A 22,490-nucleotide genomic window follows, 5' to 3' on the forward strand; every position below is an offset into this window, starting at 1 on the left:
AGACAGACCTCATGAAGAAGAAAGAGCTCCTCCATGTTATTGGTTCAGAGGGCGATGAGGCCCGTCCTGGATGAGGTGAGACGGTAACGACCCCGACGCCTTCAACGATAAAGTTCAGAGGGTTTTTCAACTTGGAGCTCAAAGCAGCAACCTCAGAAGATGCAGGGTTCTTCTCGGTGGCCACAAACACTCGCTCCTCACTCCAACTTCCTATGATGATTAACTGTCAGGATGGAAAACAGATTTTCCGACAGCTTGATGCACGTGTTTCCTTTTTTTCTCTGTGACATTAAAGCAGCCGGTAACACACATCCTGTGTCGAGCTCCACGTTTTTTATTATTACTTCCTGGCAAACGGATCTGCACGTATGAAATGTCAACTGCTCGACTTCAGTATATTTTAAGAATGGAACAAATCTGGGGACTGGGAAGTGGCAGCGTTGTTTATCTCAGCTCTGAGTCGTGAACACAGATCCAGGTTTCTACTGTTCACCCTTCAGCTAAAGTTTCCAACACTCTCTGAGACGTGTGTACTTATTGTATATCTTCTGACTTGTGTGCAAAGCAGATGGAATATTAGTTTCCTCTTTCCCCAGGTGTCACTGACACATCAGCTGATTCGTGGAAACAACTCTGACGTGTGGTTCGAGGAAAGCAAAGCCTCGACTTCAGGAGCTCGACTCCCGTGAGACGCTGAGATCTGATCCCAGCTTCATTCATCTCACTTCTCTTACTTTAGCAAGTACATTAAGGGGGGGGTGACACAAGGACAGGTTAGGGTTAGGGTCGGCGAGTACCAGAGGAGTGAAGAGGTGAAAACCGTCTGTGATGATCACACGCTCCCTGTGACGTGACATTATTCACTTCCTTTCCTTTTCCTGTTCGCTGTGCTGTGCTTTTAAACTTACGCTGCAGCCATACCACGGGGTTTTATTTTGAAAAGGCCATTTTCAAAATAAAACCATCTCAGACACACCTGGAAATGCATACCGCGCTGGTATAAACAGGAATTCTGATTCCTGCTCTGGGAGTGTCCTCTCTAAAGCCACATCGTTATTCTGTCAGTTGTTCTTTTTAACACATTTTCTTATCTGTCCGTTCTCAGATTCTTTATTCATTTATCTGAAACACAAGAGGAGTCTCGCTGCCTTGAGGAGGCGGCGGAATTTCCATTTTCATTTTCATTATAAACCTTCTTTTTTAAACATTTCTTTATAAAACACAGTGATGTAATTTCTTCCTGCTAAATGAGACGACAACAGCAGAGTTCACTCAGAGTTTACAGATTAGCTAAAACACAGCCTCCATGGCACGGAACCCGAAATGGAAAAAACCTCCTCTCACTCTGCTGTTTAATTATATTTATTTAATTTATCTGTGAGCAGAGAGTCTCATCTTCAGGTGGCGTCCGTGTCACGGAGCAGGAAAAAGCCTCCATCACATTTCTGCAGCTGCTGCTCGGCTTTATGTCCTTTTTCAGAAAGATGGCCTCACATTTCACGGCACTCGTATGAAACATTAATGTTGTAGAAGTTGTCCGGTTCGAGAACAGAGAGCAGATAGAGCAGATAGAGCGACGCCATCTCCAGTCACATTTAACCCAGAGTGCACGTTCGAGTGGATGGTGCCGTGCACTAAGTGGCACGAGGAGCACGGAGGAGCCTCGGGCTGTTTGCGGTAAAGGTTTAATCAAACGTTGTTGCATGTTGGAATGGAGAATGTGCAGTGGAGGGTGGCAGTGGAGGTTTAACATCATAAACTGTCCTCAGACGTCCAGATGTTTACCTGAAAGTCTTCTGGATTAGAAGGAGGCGGGAACACAAATGTCCGAGTCCTTCACGCTCCTGAATGCCGCAAATATGCCTCACAGCAGAATAGACAGTTTCAATATCTACCTGTGGAATGTGTAAATTTACATTTGGAGCACCTCTTGTACGTGTTTCAAAGTAAAAGCATTTCTTTTCGACTGATTCAACTCATTTGTTTTATGGTTTTTACGGTGAAATGTTTGCAGGAGCTGAAGATGCACAGCTTCATACTGTAGAGTTCTGACTTGTAGTTGAGAACATGGACCAACTTTCCATCGAGGAAATCTTGTAGACGCTCTAGAAACCTCTTGTAGCCGCTCTGCAGCAGATCACACGCTGCACGAAATGTTTTACTTTGGATATTATATAAAACTTTTCCTGAAATGTGAGAAATCAAAGTCCAGAGAACAAAAACACGTGATTTCCTCAGTGGACTTCACACGTCATGTCTCCTGCTGCTTCCTAACATGTGACAGACAAACTGGAAAATGTCCCAACCCCCAAACCTCAGGACGTTTTCCAGAGTTAATATTTGATTTCTAAAGGTATTAACGGAGATGCCACATCAACTGGATTCCTGCAGGTATCAAAGACGTGACCGAAATAATCCGCTCCTCAATGTCCCGTTCTCCGACGCGTGGCATTACTCAGTATGCAGGGGGGGGGGGGAAGAAGGCTGATATTTCATTGATTCTCAACCTGACATTTTGTCATCGTCTTGAAACTAATCTGGCATCATTGTTTCTGCTCTTTGGGGAAAGGGCAGAGGGACGACGTGTGGAGGAGTTCTGTAAACTGCACAAAATAATAAAAAAACATTTTCATAAGCACCGACTGCCACCGGGAAGCAGCCGCCCTCGTCCCCCCCCCCCCCGCTACTGTCAACAGCAGCCGGAGAATTATTATTTCAGTCAGTTATGAGATAACGAGATGGAACAGGCAGATTGAGTGTGTGGGGGGGGAGAGAGGCGTCCATATGGAAGAGCCCGCGACGCACACATTCAGCTTCAGGAAGAAGAAATACTGCTACTTGTGCTACTTGAAGGATTTTTTAAAATCAATAAATCCTTCCTGAGACGTTTGTGTAATTATTGTAAACACACACTGGATTGTTATCCCCGGTTTAGGTTTGCCAGCCGCCGCCTTCAGCTAACACATGTGTGCCATCGGGTCAGGTTCTGCTGGGAAGAGAGAGCGAGAGAGCGAGAGAGAGAGAGAGAGAGAGAGAGACATAAAGAGAGAATGATTTGTGGCACTAAGGAAAACTGCGCTGTTCTTTTACTGCAAACCGAGAAGCATTCATCAGGTTTTCACAACGCCAGAAGGTGGACGGGGGGGCAAAAGGCCAAACGGAGAAGCCACTTCCAGCGTTTAAGAGTCTTCAGCAAAGACAAAAGAGAGAGAGAGAGAGAGAGCCCAGGGCTAATAAAGGCAAGCGGGGGGGGGGGGGGGGGTGATGTATCTGCAAAGGGAAGCAGGAGCTGCGGGCGTGAGGAAAATGGAGATTTCATTATTTCCCGTGAACACTCGTCTCTTTTATGGTCACATTGTGGAACAGGAGCAGAGATAATTCTCATTTGCTTAGTTCAACACCTAAAGACGTTGTGTCATCATTTAATTTTGCACTTAAGAGTTTTTAACGTTATTGTTTAATGTATTTGCACTTTATTTATTGGTCATTTCTCAATGCATTCAGAGCTTCTTGGCCACTTAAATATAGTTATATTTTATCTCGTGAATATTACCCTTGTTCTTACATAAGCTTTTAGGGGATTACCTCTTAAATACAGGGAATGTAGCTCTGTTGTAAGTGCAGTGCAGACCAGTGGATCCAAGGTGATGTACAGTAACATGCAGACTGGAGGTTGGAGGAACTGAAGTGCCCTTGAGCAAGGCAGCGACACTCACCTGCTTCAGCAGAACTGCACGCAGGTCAGTTTCTGGAGTGTTTCTGCTGAGCGGCTACTTGTGTGAAGCTGTTTTCAGACCAGCACTGAAGTCGGCACATTCTCCTGAAAGGTTCCCGAGGGGCTTTTATGAGTGAATAACAAGTCTGAGTCAGTTGCTCTGGACTTTATCCACAACCCCCCCCCCCCCCCCCCCCCGGAGTTAACTGACTTGAAACTTGGACAACAGACGTGAAACTGGAAGAATCTGAGGATTTAAAAGAAGAGCCGAACCCGATGAGGATGAGGACCCATGTCCCCGTCCTTTTCCCCTTGTGTCCCTCGATAGTCTGAACTTCCTGAAAATGTCCAGTTCATGTCTGAGAACATCTGATAAGAGCTCAAACGTGAAGACCTAGAAGAATGTAGATCATTTGATCCTTATGGACCTAATCCACTGGAGAGGAAAAGTATGACTCCATTTGTTAGAGACAGCTATAAACATTCCAACTATTTGCATTTTAATAAGATGTCCGCCTGTGTTGTGTGATGTGGCCTCGTCCCCGTTGACCTTACACGTTAAAAGTTATGAGTTGTTGCTGAACCTCTTCAATGAGACGTCTCAGAGCGAACAGGTACTTAGAATATGACTGTGTATTATATATTTACATATTTACTTTCTGCAGCGGGGGGTGCACATTGTGCTCCTTCAACTTTATTATCCAATTTATAGAAGTCTGTAGCATTAAATCCTTTTTCGGTCCAAGTAAACAATACGGTGTAATTAAGGAAGGTAATTTCCATCGGTGTGATGAGGAAACTGTTTGGGTGCGTTCAAACACAACACGGCGTTTTGATATTAACTCATTTTACCGGGTGTTTGGAGCGAAGCAGTAATCTGTTTGTTTTTAAAAGCCTCGGCAAAGACTTCAAGAAAACAAAAGTTTAGAGTCATAGCACAAGAGAAAGAATAGATTACAGTTTCTACCTGAGAATCACAGCCGGCACATATGAATAACATGGAAATTACATCCTTTTGAATCTTTTACTTTAGTTTGCGTTTGCACCATTATCTTCTAAAATGAGACTTTCCAAAGGGTAAAGTTCTAAGTGTCTCCTGGAGCCAGATAAGCTGCAATAAGAGAAGTGTGTCTCCAGTCCAGTCCTGTTATTGCTCTGGACGTCTCTCTTCTCATCCACGTTCAGCTGCCAACCAGAGGTGCCACAAGTCAAAAGTTGTTCACAGCATCTTTAATAACATGAAATTCTCGTTAGCAGCTGTTTCTCTCTGGTGCTCAGACGCAGAAAAGGGCCCGAGCACGTTTTCTGCTGAAAAACAAGCCGAGCCTGCGGTGGAGGCAGATGTGCCCTGACCGCTTCTTATCTCATTCTAAAGATTGCACGTTAGCCGATGGAAAAGGAGTGAGGAGGCGTGAGGACAGCAGGGAGGTGCCGCCTGGTTACTGATGGTGAGCAGGAGCAGCACATCAAGCATGGAGGAGGTGTAGGTTCAGGATGAAGAGCTGGTTCACACAGTCGCTTGTTTGGTTTAGGTCTTTCTCTCTTTCCTTTGATTTGTTCAGGTCTTTTGATTCATCGCTCTAAAAAAGCCCTCGGGGTAGTTTTCATCCAGGTTGTGTTATCCTCAATCACCCCCCCCCCCCCCCCCCCCCCGCGAAATCGGTGTACTCCTTTTAGACACTCACCTAAAAAAACGGCCGACCTGTGACTCGTCCAGTTTGACCTCGAGAAAGGAAATCAAAGAAAAACCCAGGTCAGGAACCAGTTTGTTGTGAAGCTGAATAACAAACACAACTGGGAATCCGCCTGCGTATAACAAAGGATTCTATCTACACTTCATGGACCCTGCTGGAGTCTCCTGGTCATAAGAAATGAAAACATGTCGCCTTTCGGTTCAGAAACAAGGAGGCAGGAGTTCATGAGGAGGAACTGAACGACTCCTCTGTCCCAGGGTGACACTAGATTCCTTGAAGGTATATAACGGAGAAAAAGGGAATAAGAGAGAGTCTGAGCCTGGGACTGGATAAACTGGTGAAGTGGAAGTCAAGGGCTTGGAGGACATGAGGAGCTTCTCCCACTGAGAAACTGCAAAAAATCTTTATGTGGAGTCTGCGTGGTCTGTGGGACGCTGGGATGGAAGTGAGGTCGATTTCACGAGGCTTTAAAAGAAATCAGCAGACGAATCCTGAGCCAGTAGAGAACTGGTCTATCTCCCAGTCTGCACCACTTCCTAATGGCATCTGCTTTTCTTTGAAATGTCATCTCTCTTGAAATAACGCTTCAGGGTGTCTCCTGTTTCATTTTAGATTCCATAGGGAGAGACGCCCCCCCCCCCCCCCCCCCCCCCCAGATTATCAGCTACTGAATATTGTATATTCATGCTTCTTTCTTGAGGGATGTGTCTCTCTCCCAGTTTGAGTTACAGTAGGGGTTCGCGGTGGGATTCCTTTTCCTTTGGGAAATAAAAGCCTGGATTTGCATTTGAAAGCTGTAGATGTAGATCTGCCAGGTGAGGGGAAGTCAGATCGCTCGGGGCTGCTCTCGAGTCGGCTGCTGTCTTTTTTAGCAGGATAATTGACATCGTTCCAGGTGCTGCCAGGGGGGGGGGGGGGGGGGGGCTCTGTTTGCCTCAGATTATCCAAACTGTTTTGAAAATCGATGGCAAGAGGCAGAAGACGGCCGAGCTGCTGCAGGTGGAAGCTCCTTCCTCGGTGAGGGTTGGTTATTTGAGGATTGAGCTGCAGGTCCATTCAGGATCTGTCGTGGTTCCTTGAAAAGGCCCAGATCCACAATCTTGTTTGTTTGTTTGTTTGTTTGTTGGTTTGTCCTCGGCTGCTGCATCACAGGCGCCTGTCTGTTCTCCTCTGTGCACGGCAGCAACCGGCACGTTAGAGAGACACGGCGTGGACTCTGGTCAGCGGCGCATCGGGAACAGACTGATCGTCCCGATAACACGTGACCTTCACAGTGGAGGACGCTCGAGGACACCGCTCCTCCGTCTCCTGCAGGACGCAGAGTTCTGTGTCCACTTGTGTGGGGGGGGGGGGGGGGGGGTAGGTGGGGTTCCCCTGGAAAGCATCATCTCAATTTAAAGAGGATCCTGAATATTTGGTTATTTAAAGGTATAAGTGCAGTTATGACACCTGACATTTACTCACTGATGATTTATTCTGATTTGGACGGATTCATGTGTTTTCCTCTCAGTTAATAAAATCATGTTTGGATTTGTGTTGACGGGTTAATGTGCGTCTGTTGAAAACTGGAACATCTGGTGTGTAGCCGTCGTTCATTGAGCTTTTTGCCGCCGTGTCTTTTTGATGGAACCAATTTCCCCAAATTTTCATAAATGGTGGCTTTTTAAGATCTCCTGTCATGCTGTGAAAAGCAATCTGAAGATCACGGCCAGGGGCTCATCTAGAAGGCAGAACTGTGAGGCAAGGCTGCATGGTAATGATTATTATTATACTGTTGATGAATATGATGATTATTATCTGGGACACACAAATAACAGTTTTGTCAATGAAATTTGTAGATTTTCTGAGCGAGAAGGTTCCTGGTTAGAATCTTTGTGGAGTTTCCTCTGGATGGTTCGACTGTCTCCCACTGACCTGAGTCTAGAACCGGCCCTGTACACCTGGGGGCCCGGGGCAGGGTGACATTTGACTGTGGGGCCCCCTGGTGGCCGCGGGGCCTCAATCAGGAGCTTAGTTGCTTCATAGGCCTCCAGTAAAATGACCATAGATGTGAATGGTTGAAGCTGCTGATCTGTCTCCAGGTTGAATCCATCTTTAGCTCAATGGACCTTAAAGAAAAGACGATTCATAGATAATGAATGGAACTGTTCAGATTAATTTAAAGATTTTAAATCAAATCCTCCCTTTGCAGAAATCATATTCTGCATTGTTGTTTGATAATTAACAAACTGAATCCTGAACATGATCTTTGTGTTTCTGCACCTTTGTCTCATTCGTTACAGCACAAAGTGAACATGCCCCCCCCCCTCCCCCCCCTCTTTAACACACGTTATATGTTTGAAAACTTTGTTTCTCAACACATGTTAGATCCGTGTTCTCTGCGATCACTTCAAAGCTTCACTTGACAGAACACTGCAGGCCACTTCTTTGTGAAGGTTTATTTATCTACAGTGAAGGCATCATTCCCGCAACTGAGTGTGTGTCTGTGTTTGTGCTTGTGTGTGGGTGTTTGTGGGTGGGTGTGTGTGTGGGTCTGTGAGTGTGTGGGTGTTTGTGTGTCTCCAGAGACGGATGGCATTTCTTCTTTACCAGCCTCTGCGTGGGTGAGACTCTCCAGAGGGAGCTAGTTTTACTTGGAGCTGTCCAATATGAAATAGAAGTTCCTCAGGGGAAAAGTTGAGAGCATCAGCAGCGGTGACGCCCCCCCCCCACACCCTCCTGCTACAGAGGATCTGTGAATTTAATCTCCTGCTGTCGGTACCTTGAAGGGAAGCTCAGTTTCCCACTTGCACTGTGTTGTGATCACTGCTGCTCACGAGCTGCAGCACCGGGATCTCACGCTCCACCGAGCGGCAGCGGGCCCGGACGTCTCGGTGCTCGAGCTCCGAGTCGGTGCGTTGTCCTCCGAGCTAACAGTCGCTCGGCGCCCCCTGAACTCTGAAGATCTGACCTGAAGTCAGGGGAAATATTATTATAATCACACTGTATGCAGAAGGATTTGAACTCAGGGAAATGCCCCCCCCCCCCCCCCTACATCTGCTGGCAGGTCTGAGGTCTGCTCGCCTTATCAAATAAATTGGACAGTGGCCATTTCCCATTTGCCTCCTCAGAAAGGTTCTGGCTCACCACAGGGTCTCCTGCTCATGGCGCTGGCTGATGGGAAGACTAGTTAGAATAATTGTCCTCAGAAAGGATGTCCTCCCAGTGCCGCCGCCTACATGCTTCTGCAAGTGTGTGTGTCTGTGTGTGTCTGTGTGTGTGTGTGGGAGAGAAAAGGGAGGTAGGGTTTTCAAAGCATGTGTCAGGATCTGTGTTCAACATGTGTTCACTCCAGACTCGGCTTGTTATTGAGACAAGAAAGGGACGAAATGTCCTTTTACTTTACAGGAGTAAGTGGAACATGTGTTGTTTTATTAATGCTCTTTATATTTATCTGTACATTAGACGATTTAGATGCAGGAAATGTGGAGAGGCTCATAAAATATGTATGAAAGGGTTAGGGTGTTCACCACTGATGTCATCCACAGTGAGGTGGGTGTGTGCTGATCACTTCATTAGTCTTCTGTGTGTGCGTGTGTGTGTGTGTGTGTGTATGTGTGTGTCTGTGTGTGGCTTTTGGTTTCAACCCCTCGTACAGTATCGTCTCAGATGACGCACGTAAATGTGAAGATGAGCTTTGATGCTATCTGCAGCCTCACAGAGAAACGTCCTGTGGTCGATTCCCACATGAGGATCAGGTTGTTGACATGGGGGGGGGGGGGCTGTGGAAACACAAAGGCAGTTTACTGACAAAGCGACGCTTCAGGTGTCGTCAGGTTGTTTTGTCCTGAACTTGAAGCAAAATCCTGGGTTTGAAATGTGATTTAATATTTTTCTCAGATTTCTACACGATTTAAAAAATAGTCTCTTTGGGTTTTAGATTTAGATTAGATTAGAGTTTAAAGAGTAAAAGCCTAAAAAGTTAAAAAAAGAATCAACAGCCACCTGAACACTGATGAGCTGCAGCCCCAGCACTAATGTAGTTAGGTCACCACTGTAGGAGAAACTTTAAAAACACTTGAGAACATCAATAGAATTAAAGGGTTTTAATTAAATGTGCAGTTTCGGGTGTTTTTCTCAGACTCGTCCCTCCGGGGGGGGGGGGGGGGGGGGATCAATCAGGGTTTGAGTCTCGACAGGAAGTTCACATCCAACCTGAACCTCCGACCAATCACAGCTCACGGCCGCTTGCTGGAGATCAGCTGGATGTGATGGTGACGTGATGTCATCAAACATCTGTTCCACTCCATCACAGAACAACATCTTGATTTTAAACACATTTTCAAAGTGTTTAAAAGTAAATGTGTCTTAATAAGTGAAGCAAAACTCCTGAATCAGTAAAACCATATACAATTTCCCTCCTGTCTATTGGTTGGTTTAATTTTTCAGCAGAATTACACAAAAACTGTAACTATAAGAAGTGATTTGCACAAAACTTGAAGTATGTCATATAGTTGTGGACAAAGGTGCAGAAACAGGATGTTTGTTTTCACTTAAAATTGCTAAGTAGGAATTTTTTAGGTCAAAATATTAAATCTACTGTGTTTGTTTAGTAATTTTCCATCTATCACGCAGCACATACACACTCTCAGGGGGTCAGGTCGGGGGTGTAATGGTTATTTGCGGGTCTGCATCTTGCTCAAGGACACTTTAGAATGCAGCCTGCAGGTGCCGGGGATCAAACCGCCGACCCTCTGGTGCGTGGCCGACCCTCTGTACCTCCTCCCCGAACCACAGACGCACACAAATTGCACATCCCAAGGTGGGGAAATAAAAAAAAAAAGGCTCCTTCATCTGCAGCTGCAGCAACAAACAAACCTCTGTCTCCAGACCTGCAATTGTGTTTCCCACTAAGCAGCAGGAATCCAGGTGAAGCAAGTCGGAACACGGCCGAGATTTAAACTCTTAAGATCCTTAAACTTAAAAGAGACACGCTGAGCCGGCTCCTGAACACTGTAATTATAACGTCTGGATCTTTTCCGTAGCAGCAGACATCACCAGACTCGCCGAGCCGGGGCAAATATTTGTGTAGCCTTAAAAACACAAAAAGCATTTCTCTGGTTTTTTTTGTGTGTCCCCTGTTTCCATCGCTGCATAAAAACTAAAAGTGTAGACGTCTTAGAATCAGAATCAGAATCAGAAAGTATTTATTGCCAAGTAGGTTTACACCTACAAGGAATGTGCTCTGGTTATTGGTGCATACAATGAGCCTGGAAACATAAAAACATACAAACACAATAAATACAACTCACATAAGAAAAGCTATAAAAAGAAACAATATAAATTTACTCACTATTTACTTCTTATTTACTCCCTTTTTCTAATATTTATACAAAAAAAACATTTATTCACACATATGTAAATAGATAAAAGATATAAAAAGTGAAGTAAAAAGTGAAATGCAATATGCAATGTAATGCAGTATAATATAATATAATATAATAGAGGAGCCGAACTCCACGAGCCGCTGTGGTTCTGTTTCCACGCAGATCATCAAACAACTGGATGCTCGTCCTCTTTTCTCCTCCAGTGAATCCTCAGATTAGGATTCTGAACATTCAGGCCCACACGTCCAAGCCCGTCTGCATTTATTCTTCATATTCCAGTCAGAAGTGGCTGAATTACTGGGCCTGCTGCTAATGTCCCTGCTGGCCCAGTCCTCTCTCCTGGCCTGGGAGAGCAGCGTCCTCTCCTCTGACTCCAGTAACGAGCATCAGCTCCCGTGCGCCGCTCGGCCAAGTGAACATCTGTGGCTGCTCCGGTCGCCCGGGCCTGACCCGGTGCTGCAGCTCCACGGATCCACACTCACACCTCTCTGGTCTCGGGGGCAACAATGACGATCACGTTGCATGAGGCCTCTCTCTCTCTCTCCTCTGGGTTCTGCTGCGTGTGCATGTTGTTCTGTCTCTCGGGCCCAGGAGCTGCTGGAATCAGACACACACACACACAGTGAAGGTTGAATTGTGCAGAGGCGAGAAACAAAAAAGGCTTTTTTAAAAGGAGGAGTCATCAGGTTTCACAGCCGACGAGGGAGTCACCGTCACTTCTCCTCATTTCAGCTTCTTCTACTGATCATCATCGGCGTCTATTCACGACTCTGCAGGTTTCTGTTGAGCCTCGGTGAAGAGTTTAACTTTTCTTTTGTTTACCAACGAAGCCGGGAAGTAGAAATAAATAAAAATGTGTGCACCAGTACACACCAGTACACACCAGGATCCAGCAGAGAGCAGGCGGGGGCGCCGACCCCCTAGAAGTCTGACAAGCACCCTGCAGCCACACACACACACACACACAAACAGACACAAACACAAACAGACACACAAACACAGAGACACACACACACACTAGATGTTTTCTTCCATGTTTCACTGGCAGACCAGGAAAGTAGTTCCCTCCTCTGTCAATCATCCCACATGTTCTGCTCAGGCAGCTCAACATCCACACGCTGGCTACTTCCTGTTTTTCTCCATCATTGCAAAAACTGATGTGAAACTCCAAACTCCAAACTCCAGTAAAAAACTACCTGATGAAATCATAGTATTACTGCGTAGGACTACTGCTGAATATCTGTGGTACGTGCTGTGCTATATGAAAAGATGAATTATGACTGCTCACAGCTCAGACCTGGTTTCAAGTCAGGTCCTCTGTATTAAATTGTGTTGTCATCGCGGCCAGGATCACTTCAACAATAAATCAACAACATTCAGGCGTCATCCACATTAGTAAGATTAAAAAATGCATTTATGATGCAATGGAAACAAGACTTAGTTTGAAAACTCTGGGACTGAGTTTTAGTCTGGATGAGTAGAAATGATTCTTTAGGCTCAGATCAAATGCCTTAATTCAATTGTATAACATCATATAATAGTCATAAGTCATTAATAGTGTATTCGCAGTGGTCCTTAACGTGAACTGTAATGATAGTATGTGCTAATATTAAATATATGAATACTTTTAAATTATTCAGTGCTTTTAACGATGTTCAAAGACACGTTACATAAGTCCGAAAACAGAAAGAGACAAGCAGACGTGTGTAAGAATGAAGAACTCCCACAGTTTTCCATGTGATCGTGTTTCTTCTGCACATTCAGCTTCAGTCAGTGAACTTCAGTGACCGGCCGGGTGGAGGCGGTTCCCTCACGGAGGCGGTTCCCTCACGGAGGCGGTTCCCTCACGGAGGCGGTTCCCTCACGGAGGTCCACGTTGTTCACACTCCTCCCTTTACATCAGGCTCAGTCTTTAAGGCAGATGAGATATGATTTAGTGTTTGTTGTGAACGTGGGGGTCAAGTGAAGGCTCCGGGGAAGTTCTAAAAAACCAGCACTCACAACTTTTTATGTGCTTCCAAACAAAACCCAAACACAACACAACACAACACAACACAACACAACACATTGAGCAGCAGCAGCAGCAGAACGGCGCTGAGGCTGAAACGCGGTGCACGGCGGCGTGAGCGTAAATAAATAAATAAACCACATGTCACCGGACACATGAAAGCACCACGTCCACAACCGGCCAAGGACAAATAAAAAAAAATCTGCACTTATTTTGAATTATGCATATCTTCGTGAAAAGGAATTTGTTGTGTCTGCACAAGAGCACGAGTGGCGAGGTTGTTTGCAAAGTGCCGCCTCAGAGGAACTAATGGAGCTTCTGCCTGCACACGAGTGGGTTGGGGGGGAGGGGGGGGGGGGGGGGGGGGGGGCTTTGCCGGACAGATTTAGCTGTTGGGGAGAAAGCCTGTTTGTGCTGAAATGCAAAAGGGGAGTGCAGCTAATGCCTCTGGGACGCCGGGCACTGACTTTCTGCTTGTTTATTTACTTTTCTGCCTTCGTCCGTGAGAGTCGCTAAAGGGACGAAGGTGAAGCCCGGGCCCGTCCACCGGGGGGGCCTCGCTCCCCCGATCGGGCCACGGGGAGGGTTCCGTCCCTGCCCTCTGCGATCATCAGATGTCTGTTTACCAGGTCGCACGCCACCGGTGGACGCCAAGGACCAGAGTCCAATCTGTCCGGGGGCTGGCAGACGTGGGGGGGGGGATATCGAGGGGGTGTTTGTGTAAAGAAACATAATCAAGCCGCATCAAAGGGAATAATTCTGTTGTGGAGCTGGCGGAGCTCGAGATGGAGTCGGTGAAATGAGAGAGGTGGTTATCATTTACTGATTTGTCACCTCGAGTGGAGAGAAATGATTTCTCTTGTAATCACTGGAAAAATATAACAAAAATTTGTCGTCTCCATATTCGTTTTCTCGCTATTTAGACCATTTCTCCCCTTTTTATGTTTATTTAAAAGATATTTCGTGTTTATTACACTGTGGCTCTTATTTTTGACTGTAATTATTATTTAGCTATAATTTCTTTCGCAGTGAAAATAAGTACTGGGTCTTGAAACGTGGTGATTTTACAAAGATGAAATCTTCAAGGCAAAAGAAATTAAAATATACACAGACCAACCTGAAATGTGAAAACTCAGATTTAACGACAGATGGGAATTAAAAACCTTAAACCCAAAACACATGTGAAGTGTGGGAGACATGGCTCATATTAAAAACTACATCTATACAAACGATACAATACTAAATATACAGCATCACAAATACACAAAATTTGACTTATAATAGTACAACAGGATAATTACAGACAGAGGGAAGAATATATGAATCACAGCTTATAGAAGAGAATCCTCAGTTTTCATTTGCTTTAATAGCAACACAAAAGTTAAGGTTGCTTTTAAATAATTAAACTTTTATGTTAACAGTTTAAAAAGTTATTGTTTTAACACCTTTGATTGTGTCAGTAAATGAAGCGTCTGTATCTGTTAAAGTGTTAAAGCACCTTGAGCTGCAACAACTTGTTTCAAAAGTAAATTTTAAGTAGAAAATCTGTAATAAGAAGTTTTCAGTTTTTATTTTCATAAAACCTGTAGAAAAGTAAATATGAATATGGGGCCATACTGGTTTAAAACCCATTGACCTTTATTACCCCGAGAAAAACTCTGATTCAAATCCCATCCCACTGTTCCTTATATTTGAGGAGGGACGATATTATCTGCGATGATTTATTTTTACTGATAAGAGAAAAGAGAGAATAAAACCTGGTTCAAGAGGAGCTGCAGTGATTCATCCCAGTTTGGCCAGAGATTTTATATAAATATATATATGAATATATATATATTATACTGTATGTGCTGGGTCTGATGGTTTGTAGATCCAAGGCAGTGACTCAGACACGACTTGGGTTAAATTCTATGTTTCCACAAAAAGGACCAAAAACGACAACAACTTGACTTCACAACTAAATATTGTGTAGTCAAAACTTAATTGCATATAGAAAATTAACCACATGTTACAGTGATCCGTTGGTACAATGCACTCAGATAAATTAAGATAAGATAAGAAGTCCTTTATTAATGCCTTAATGGGAAAATGTGCAATGTTACAGCAGCAGAAGACAACACATGAGTAGCACTACTTTGGGGAAGGAGTATAAAGAAATAGAAATAAACAACAATATGTAGAAAAAATATCTAAATGGGATTAAACCGGTATATACAGTGTAGAGAAATATCGACTGTTTCAGAATATGTTATATATTTATATTACACAGACATTTCTACAAATCACAGCTTCAGTCCCGTTTGCATCCTGCTGCTGAAGGTCAAATATAATCTGTAACAATAATAGAGCCTCGAATGTGCATCCACGGCTGAAAGTAGTCCCTGAGTAACCTTCTCTAAATGTGAGCAGCTGCAAACATGTTTTTAACTATAAACCATGTTTTTAAAGATTTGACTATCGTAAAAACAACTGTAGCATTGTGGCAGCTTTACCCTTTAGAACAAAGACAACAAGCAGAATTGAGGTGTTTTAAATGGGGGACGGAGCCGGAGGAGCTCCATTAAGAAAGGTTACAGCTTTTTGGGTAAATCACAGTTTTTCAATCCTGCAGCTGAACGTGAAGCTCTGTATTCATCCACGGCTGAAAATAGTCCCCAACAAACGGTCCCCACCATAACCTTTTAAAAAAAGAACACGGTGCCCAGCTGCAGACACATCTCTACGTAAAAAGAAAACTATAAAAATTGTGACCTTCTTTTACAAAAAGAACGATTTTATACTTTAGCAGGAACCAGTGAGGACAGTAGAATAATTGCAGCTTTACCCTTTAAAACTCTGTTTCATTGACTTGTTGTGCTCAGAGACGCCGTGTCTTAAAGTTCCGGCTCTGAGTGTAAAAGAAACAGAATAAGTGTTAACTTCTTAAGAGTCTCAGAGACGTTGTGTAATTGCAGCGTTTAGCAGGAGGACATCTTACCTGTTTGATCTCTGCTGTAATCATCGGGCTTTACTCGTCTCTTCTGGAAGAATTTAACTTCGTCTTTGTGAGGACACACTTGATAACCAGGGACGTGCCGTTGTTAACCACGTCTCATTTTTCCAGGAGCCACATTTATCACACGAGGAATAAATCAGATCAGCGCCGCCACCGACCGGCAGCTGCAGTTTCAAATTTTTGCAATTTGCTCTGCGATATTTCCCCAGCTCCTCTCTCTCTCCTCTTCTAATTTTCTGCCCCCCCCCCCCCCCCCCCCCCCCCCCATTAAAAAGTCCGTCCCTGGCAGACTCAGCACCGGCTCCGGTTCTCCAGCTGTGCAGGGGTGAAAAACCCCTCAAAGCTGTTAACTGGTGGAGATAAATACCAGAGATATCAAAGTGCTCCAGATGATTGATAAGATCTCTGCTCCTGATCCGAGGGTGGAGCCGTGTTCCTCGCTCACAGGAGTCGCCGTCTCTCGAGGTGAAATCGTTACGCTGCAGAGGAAGTTTGTAAAGTGGTTATTGGCATTTACATCTTTTTAGGAAGAAGGAGTTAGATTAAAGGCCCTGAAGCAGAGCGCGCTGCAAAATGTTTCTCACCGAGGAAACTCCAGATGGAAAAACATAACAATTTGGAAAACACTTGGTAGGTTAGTGAGCAGTGGGGGGGGGGGGGGGGGGCTGGATGGACGGACACACCGATTCCATTATATATTGAGGTTGATTGAGATGAATGGACACGGAGACAGAGACTGGATTTGATTTGTGGAGGAGGTCACATTCAAAGTTAAGCAACGACAACACGATTTGCTGATTGAGATCAAATCCTTATCCGATAAACGCCCAATAGACTTATATTTACAATTTAAACGAGCAATCTACTCTTTATACTTTCTCACTTGCAATATACCTACATCTGCAGGATTATGTGAGCAATGTACACTTATTATTGCGTTAGATCAGGGGTATTCAACCAGTGGTCCGCGGCCCCCTGGTGGTCCGCGACGGCATTGCAGGGGGTCCGCAAAATTCGAACACATTTCCAGATTACTCTTGAATACCGTGAAAAATATTTAAAATAAGAAAAATATGTCTAAAATAATATAAAGGTGATGAGGGGAACCTTGAAACCGGCTTGGGTAATTTTGTTTTCAATTCTTAAGCACTGAAAATCAACCGTTTTTTATAAATAAAACCAACATGGAAAACCAAATGTTAAAACTTCCTTCTATCCACGCACGCACACACACACACACAAACACACATAGGCACGCGCGCTTAGGCACATCAGTGGGCCGTGGATTACTTTCTAGAATGGTGGTCCCTGGGACAAAACCAGTTGAAAACCCCTGCTTTAGATGTCTCTCTATCTTTCGTATTAGTTTTGAACGACAATAAAAGTATTCCAAAGTTTTGATTTTGGGCCATAAAAAACGTGTTCCTGTTTGAATTGATACAATAAGCTTTTATACGACACTGCTGCTCGACCAGTGACATCTTTAAACACGTCTCCATCATGTGTCAGGAGTCACTTCTCTGCTGTTTCTCAACATGCACGAACCTTTACTCTTTTAAATAATTCGTATTCATCCAGCACCGTACGAGGGTTTGACGTTTTATTATGAAACTTAAATCAAATTATAAAATACATTCACGTCTTAAAATGCATTCTTACCATGAGTTTCATTACACTGGGGAGAAGAAAAAGAAAAGTCCCGTTTTGTCTCTGCTCTGCCTGAGGCGACGTTCTCTTCAAATATTTTCAATAAATAATCTTCCACAGCTCCATTAAGGAACAAAATTAAAGACTTGGAGGCTGTGATTTGATTTAGTCCTGCTTTTCACACGTTATTTATTAACGGCAGCCAGTTGGATTAAATTACAGCGTGTGGCGCCGCCGCGGTTCACATGATTTCTGGCAGCGAGTGTCATAAATGGGTCATGAGGACATTGGCCTCCGAGCGACTAGAGGCAGAGACACAGAGAGACACAGAGAGACACACAGGAAGAGACAGGGACGCTGTAATTGGAACAGAGGTCAAACAAAACAGTGTCGAGAGGGATTTTAATGATTTGTTTGCTAAACACAGTGTCACACGAGTTCTACTTCCACAGAACCTTTGTTGAACATGTTACGCTCGGGACAAATTGGTCGACAGTGTGAGTTTCTCTTTTTAGGGAAACGTGTGATTTTTCATCTAGCAGGTATTTAAAGAGTCTGTGGTAGCTCCTGAACCCCCGTATTACATATGCACACTGTGTCACACTGTGTACTACAGTATAAGTACTTAATAAGTACTTTGGGGAAGGCGGTGGATTAGTGGCAGAAAGTTACGGACATCAGACCAGAAGGTTTCTGGTTCGACTCCTCGCAGTGACAATAAAAACATACCTGGATGGACAACACCTGGATCTGTTCCAAAGTCCAAAGAGCACTCTCCCTCCCCCCACTGTCTAAGTGCCCCTGAGCAAGGCACCTTACTCCCCCAACATCTGCTCCCCGGGCGCCGTGCATGGCTGCTCACTGCTCTGTGTGTCCTGCTGTGTTCACCAGATGGATCAAAAGCAGAGGACAAATCTCCCTCATCTGCATGTAGTGTTTGGGATCAATAAATGTATCTTGTATCTTGATCTCTATCTTAATATGTTTCGTACTTATATATTCTCTCTACTTATATGTGTACAAAGGTAGAGGACAGGGGTTCACTTACCTTTTTAATACTTCAGAGATATGCTCTGATATTACCGTCTCTGCCTTTTGCAGCTTCTCACATCTGCACTTCCAGTCTCCTGTAAACCATAATTGCAAAACATGTATTTTAATCAGTGGATGTTTCAGTGATGTCTTTGTCACTGGAAGCTGCGGGGGGGGCGAGCGAAGTGAACGAGCAGCACCTCCCAGTCTGAGAGGTGTCGCGGTGGCAGGAGGCTTCTGTGAGGAGTGAGCAGGTAGCAGCTCCGTCTCAGGGCCTCACGCCTCCATCTTCTCCATCTTCTCCATCTTCTCCATCTTCTCCCCGAGCAGCAGCAGCAGCAGCCGGGCTCGTGGAGACCCTGAGAGTTTGGGAACTGAGTGTTATCGCTGCTTTCTGCCCTTTGATTAATCAGCATTAACTCTGTTCAATGAGGAGCCGGATTCACGTGGCGCCCCCCCCCCCCCTCGTCTGTGAAAAGAGCCGTCTGATTTGAAAACATGGCTTCAGCAGAACACACAGGCCCCCTTTCAAAAGATGATGATGAATATGTAGTGGCCTTTATAAAAAGCTGCCGGTGAGTGAAGCTAATGAATATAAACACACAGAATCACCCATCAGGGGTTTTACCTCCTCCACCACGAAATGGTTCTGCCCGACAATGAGGTGTAATTATCATCGGGGGTGATCAGTGTTTTCACAGGCTCCAGTAATCAAGTAGCAACTAGGTCACCTCGTTTTCACCATTTTCCTCTTTTCCCACTCACATCAAAGGGAACACGCGTCATCGGGATGATTTCTTAAACGTTACATATTTCTGTTTCATCTCCGGCTGACGGAGACGTAACAGATAATTAACGTGTTTTCTCTCACGTGTGGGATTTGATGAAAGACGACAAAGAAGAGCTGCAACCTTCTGTAGTGATGGTTTGAGATGAAGAGGGGTCGAGAGGGTTTGAAGCAGACGTGAGCAAAAGGAAAAAGATGTCTCATATGTTCCCTCAGTACAACCGACCTCAGCTCCTCTCAGGGTCGGGGGGGGGGGGGGCACGTCAGGTCCCATGAGGACGGTTTCAACCAGCTTCACTGATGGAGACCATGTGATGCAGATCAAAGCCGTGTAAAAGTCAGTAAGAGGACTTTAAAGACAGAAGTTGATGTAGTTCAGGAACATGTCTTTTGTCATATCTCCTTAAATCCTCTTTAAATCCTGATCACAATGAATTCATTAAATGTTCTGATGACAGCAACAAAATAAAAGTATTGAAGATGAAGATAAAAAATCCTCCATCACTTCATTATGAAATGATGTGATAATATACCCAATATAATATATATATTGTGTATCGGTCTTATTTCTGCCTTCCGTCCTTCCGTCGGGGGTAGAGAAGGTAGAGCGGATCGTCCTCTAACCAGAATGTCGGTGGTTCAATCCCCGTCACCGGTGCCATGAAGGAGTGAGGAGAAGCAAATTAATATAAAAGTGCCATAACTTTAACGTGTTTATTGGTAATATGCACCAAGAGTTGTATAGAATATTGAACAATAGATGGATAAAGATGGATGAAATGACAGTTTCCCAAAAGTGAAGCCAAATCCTCCTGATCGCCCCCTGGTGGCCGGTTGCAGTACAGGTCATAAACCTCAACTCCTTCCATTTCAAATGATTTCAGATGGTTAGTCAGCGGTATGCGACATTACACCCTGTATTTGTTAATATGGAATAATTATTATAAGGCTGCAAGAGTTTTCTTTAATCACTTTTTTAAGTATCATGAGCATAAAACAGAGAGTAACGGTGAAAACATTAAAATCCAGATCCGGTCTGATCCTCTCCCCCCCCCCATCACGGCTGAGCGCTCCGTGCACCGGGCGCATGTTAGTGCAGCAAACGGAAACGACTCAGTGGGACTTCAGACTTTCTTTATCTGTCACCGGAATAAATGGAACAATCTTGGGAGATGTTTCAAGAGCCGGAAACTTTCAGCCCCTGAATGTCGATGCAGCAGTGGAGAGGAAATGTGATTCAGGTTTAATACTTCCAATGAGTCTGTCCCGGGGAGTCCGCCTGTGGAAACACTCTGATGGGATTTTATTACCAGTTTAAAGTTTCCATGAAGAAGTTTTAAAACGTTTATCTGAGGCAACACAAAGTTATTATCACGTCCCAGACGGGTTATTAGTGAGTTGTCTCGATGGCACCGAGCAGACAAACAGAAGCCAGATATGTAAATAATTCATCTCTGTCTAGTGTTTCATGAAAATGAGACGGAGGGATCGATAATGTGCGTCTCCGTGGACGAGCTGTTTGTCTCCATCAAGCAGAAGTGAGGCCGAGTCTCTGTGGTCAGATAACCAGACGCAGGATAACTGGGAGTGTTGGGACTCTGTTTGCTTTCTTTTTTTGTGCCGTTTGGTTTTTAGTATTCTGCCGGTGGACATGGTGATATCAGGTCTAGATGAAGTCACAGAGGACGGCTGCCATTTCAGATTGCTCGCTGCTGATTGGATCCCTCTCTGGGAAACACATGAAAAGGAAATCAGATCATATCAACTCATAAAAGATCTGGATTCCATGTTGGTTTTTTTAAGCGTTTTACGAAACAGAAATATTAATTTTGTCATCAGAAATCCTTCCTGCAACTTTCAGTCACTTTCGACATTGTTTTCATTATTGATTGGACTCCAGATGTTTCAGGTTTACGTCTCTATGGAGGCTGCAGCTACTGTAAATAGATTATAATGGTAAAAAGATATAGATCTGGTCCGACCACTTTGTACTTTATGAATATTGGAATCAATACCAGACCTTAATGTCCCAATAGCACAATAATCATATTTTCTTTTTACTATTTATTTACCTTTTTTATTATTTAATCTATCCCTTATTTATTTGTTTGTGTCTTAACATGAGCAGCAAATGAAATAAATAGGTTTAATATAGGAATTCAACCTTTGGGATGAATAACATCCACTAAAACAGAAAGTACACATGAAACTTCCATCTTACACTGGTCTTATTTAATGTTTTCATAGGTTTCCACATCCAGAACAGTGTTGGGAGCGTCGGCACATTCATTTTTAATGGGAGATGTAATATTTGCAGATACAGCAGAAGATTTATGCATCGACATGAGTTTGTTTGCACACATGAAGGCAGGTACTGTACATGCATATTCTCTATGGACATTATAAATGTATGGATGCATCTGTGTGTGCATCTGTGCATACATGTCCACTTATAGTGTAAAACTGTATGTGACGGTACATTATGTTCATGCTTCGGTAATTCTCCCCCTTTGGAACTAAGTAACTTTAATAATCAGTTAATTTGTCTGATAATTGGTTCATTATTATGTTTGTGAAATGTTCTAAATCATTTCAAGTTGTCGATGCTGAATAAGCAACAAATCATCAAATGTGTGAAAAGGATGATAATTATTTGTGGATTATTGAAGCAAACAAATGACGCAACCTCATAAAACTAATGGAACCAGATGCTCCTGCCACTGTAACGATATTCTGTAAATTTTATGTAAAGAAAAAATACAGAAAAATACACTTGTCATGGAATAGAATGCAGCTTAATGTGTTTTACATGAAATTGAAGGTTTAAAAAAACCAACATATTAAGACAATTTGATGTTAAAACAATAAAATCTATACAAAAAACAGTGAAAGCAATAGAAGAGACAGGGTTAAGGTTAATTAATAGCAAGATCATAAAAATAACATGAATATTTTGTAATATTTTATTTCATTTTGATATTCAGTGCTTACGAATTTAATGAAATTTGTATGTGAATGTGAAAATGCACGATAACATGCTAATAAAAAAAATACTGTTCTTCAACATGTGTCTAGTACATCGAAGTGTGAATCATATCAATATTCAAAGCCATAATTTTAGCAAAGACTTATTTCAGGTTTCACATCCTGAACACAGACAAACATAAAGAGACAGTAGTCTGTGTGAGGTTCCAGATTCAAACCTGCTCCCTCCTGAAGTGCCCTTGAGCAGAACATGTGACTCCT

At 43.7% G+C, this 22,490-nt stretch overlaps 1 protein-coding gene across 1 annotated transcript in view; it reads left to right on the plus strand.

Moving 5' to 3' along the window:
• tmem132e (transmembrane protein 132E) overlaps nt 1-22,490 on the plus strand; it is a 100,576-nt gene that overhangs the window by 23,454 nt on the left and 54,632 nt on the right. The window lies entirely within an intron of this gene.

The sequence above is a fragment of the Pleuronectes platessa genome, chromosome 15, assembly GCF_947347685.1.
Source record: "Pleuronectes platessa chromosome 15, fPlePla1.1, whole genome shotgun sequence".
In the NCBI taxonomy this organism is placed as follows: domain Eukaryota; kingdom Metazoa; phylum Chordata; class Actinopteri; order Pleuronectiformes; family Pleuronectidae; genus Pleuronectes; species Pleuronectes platessa.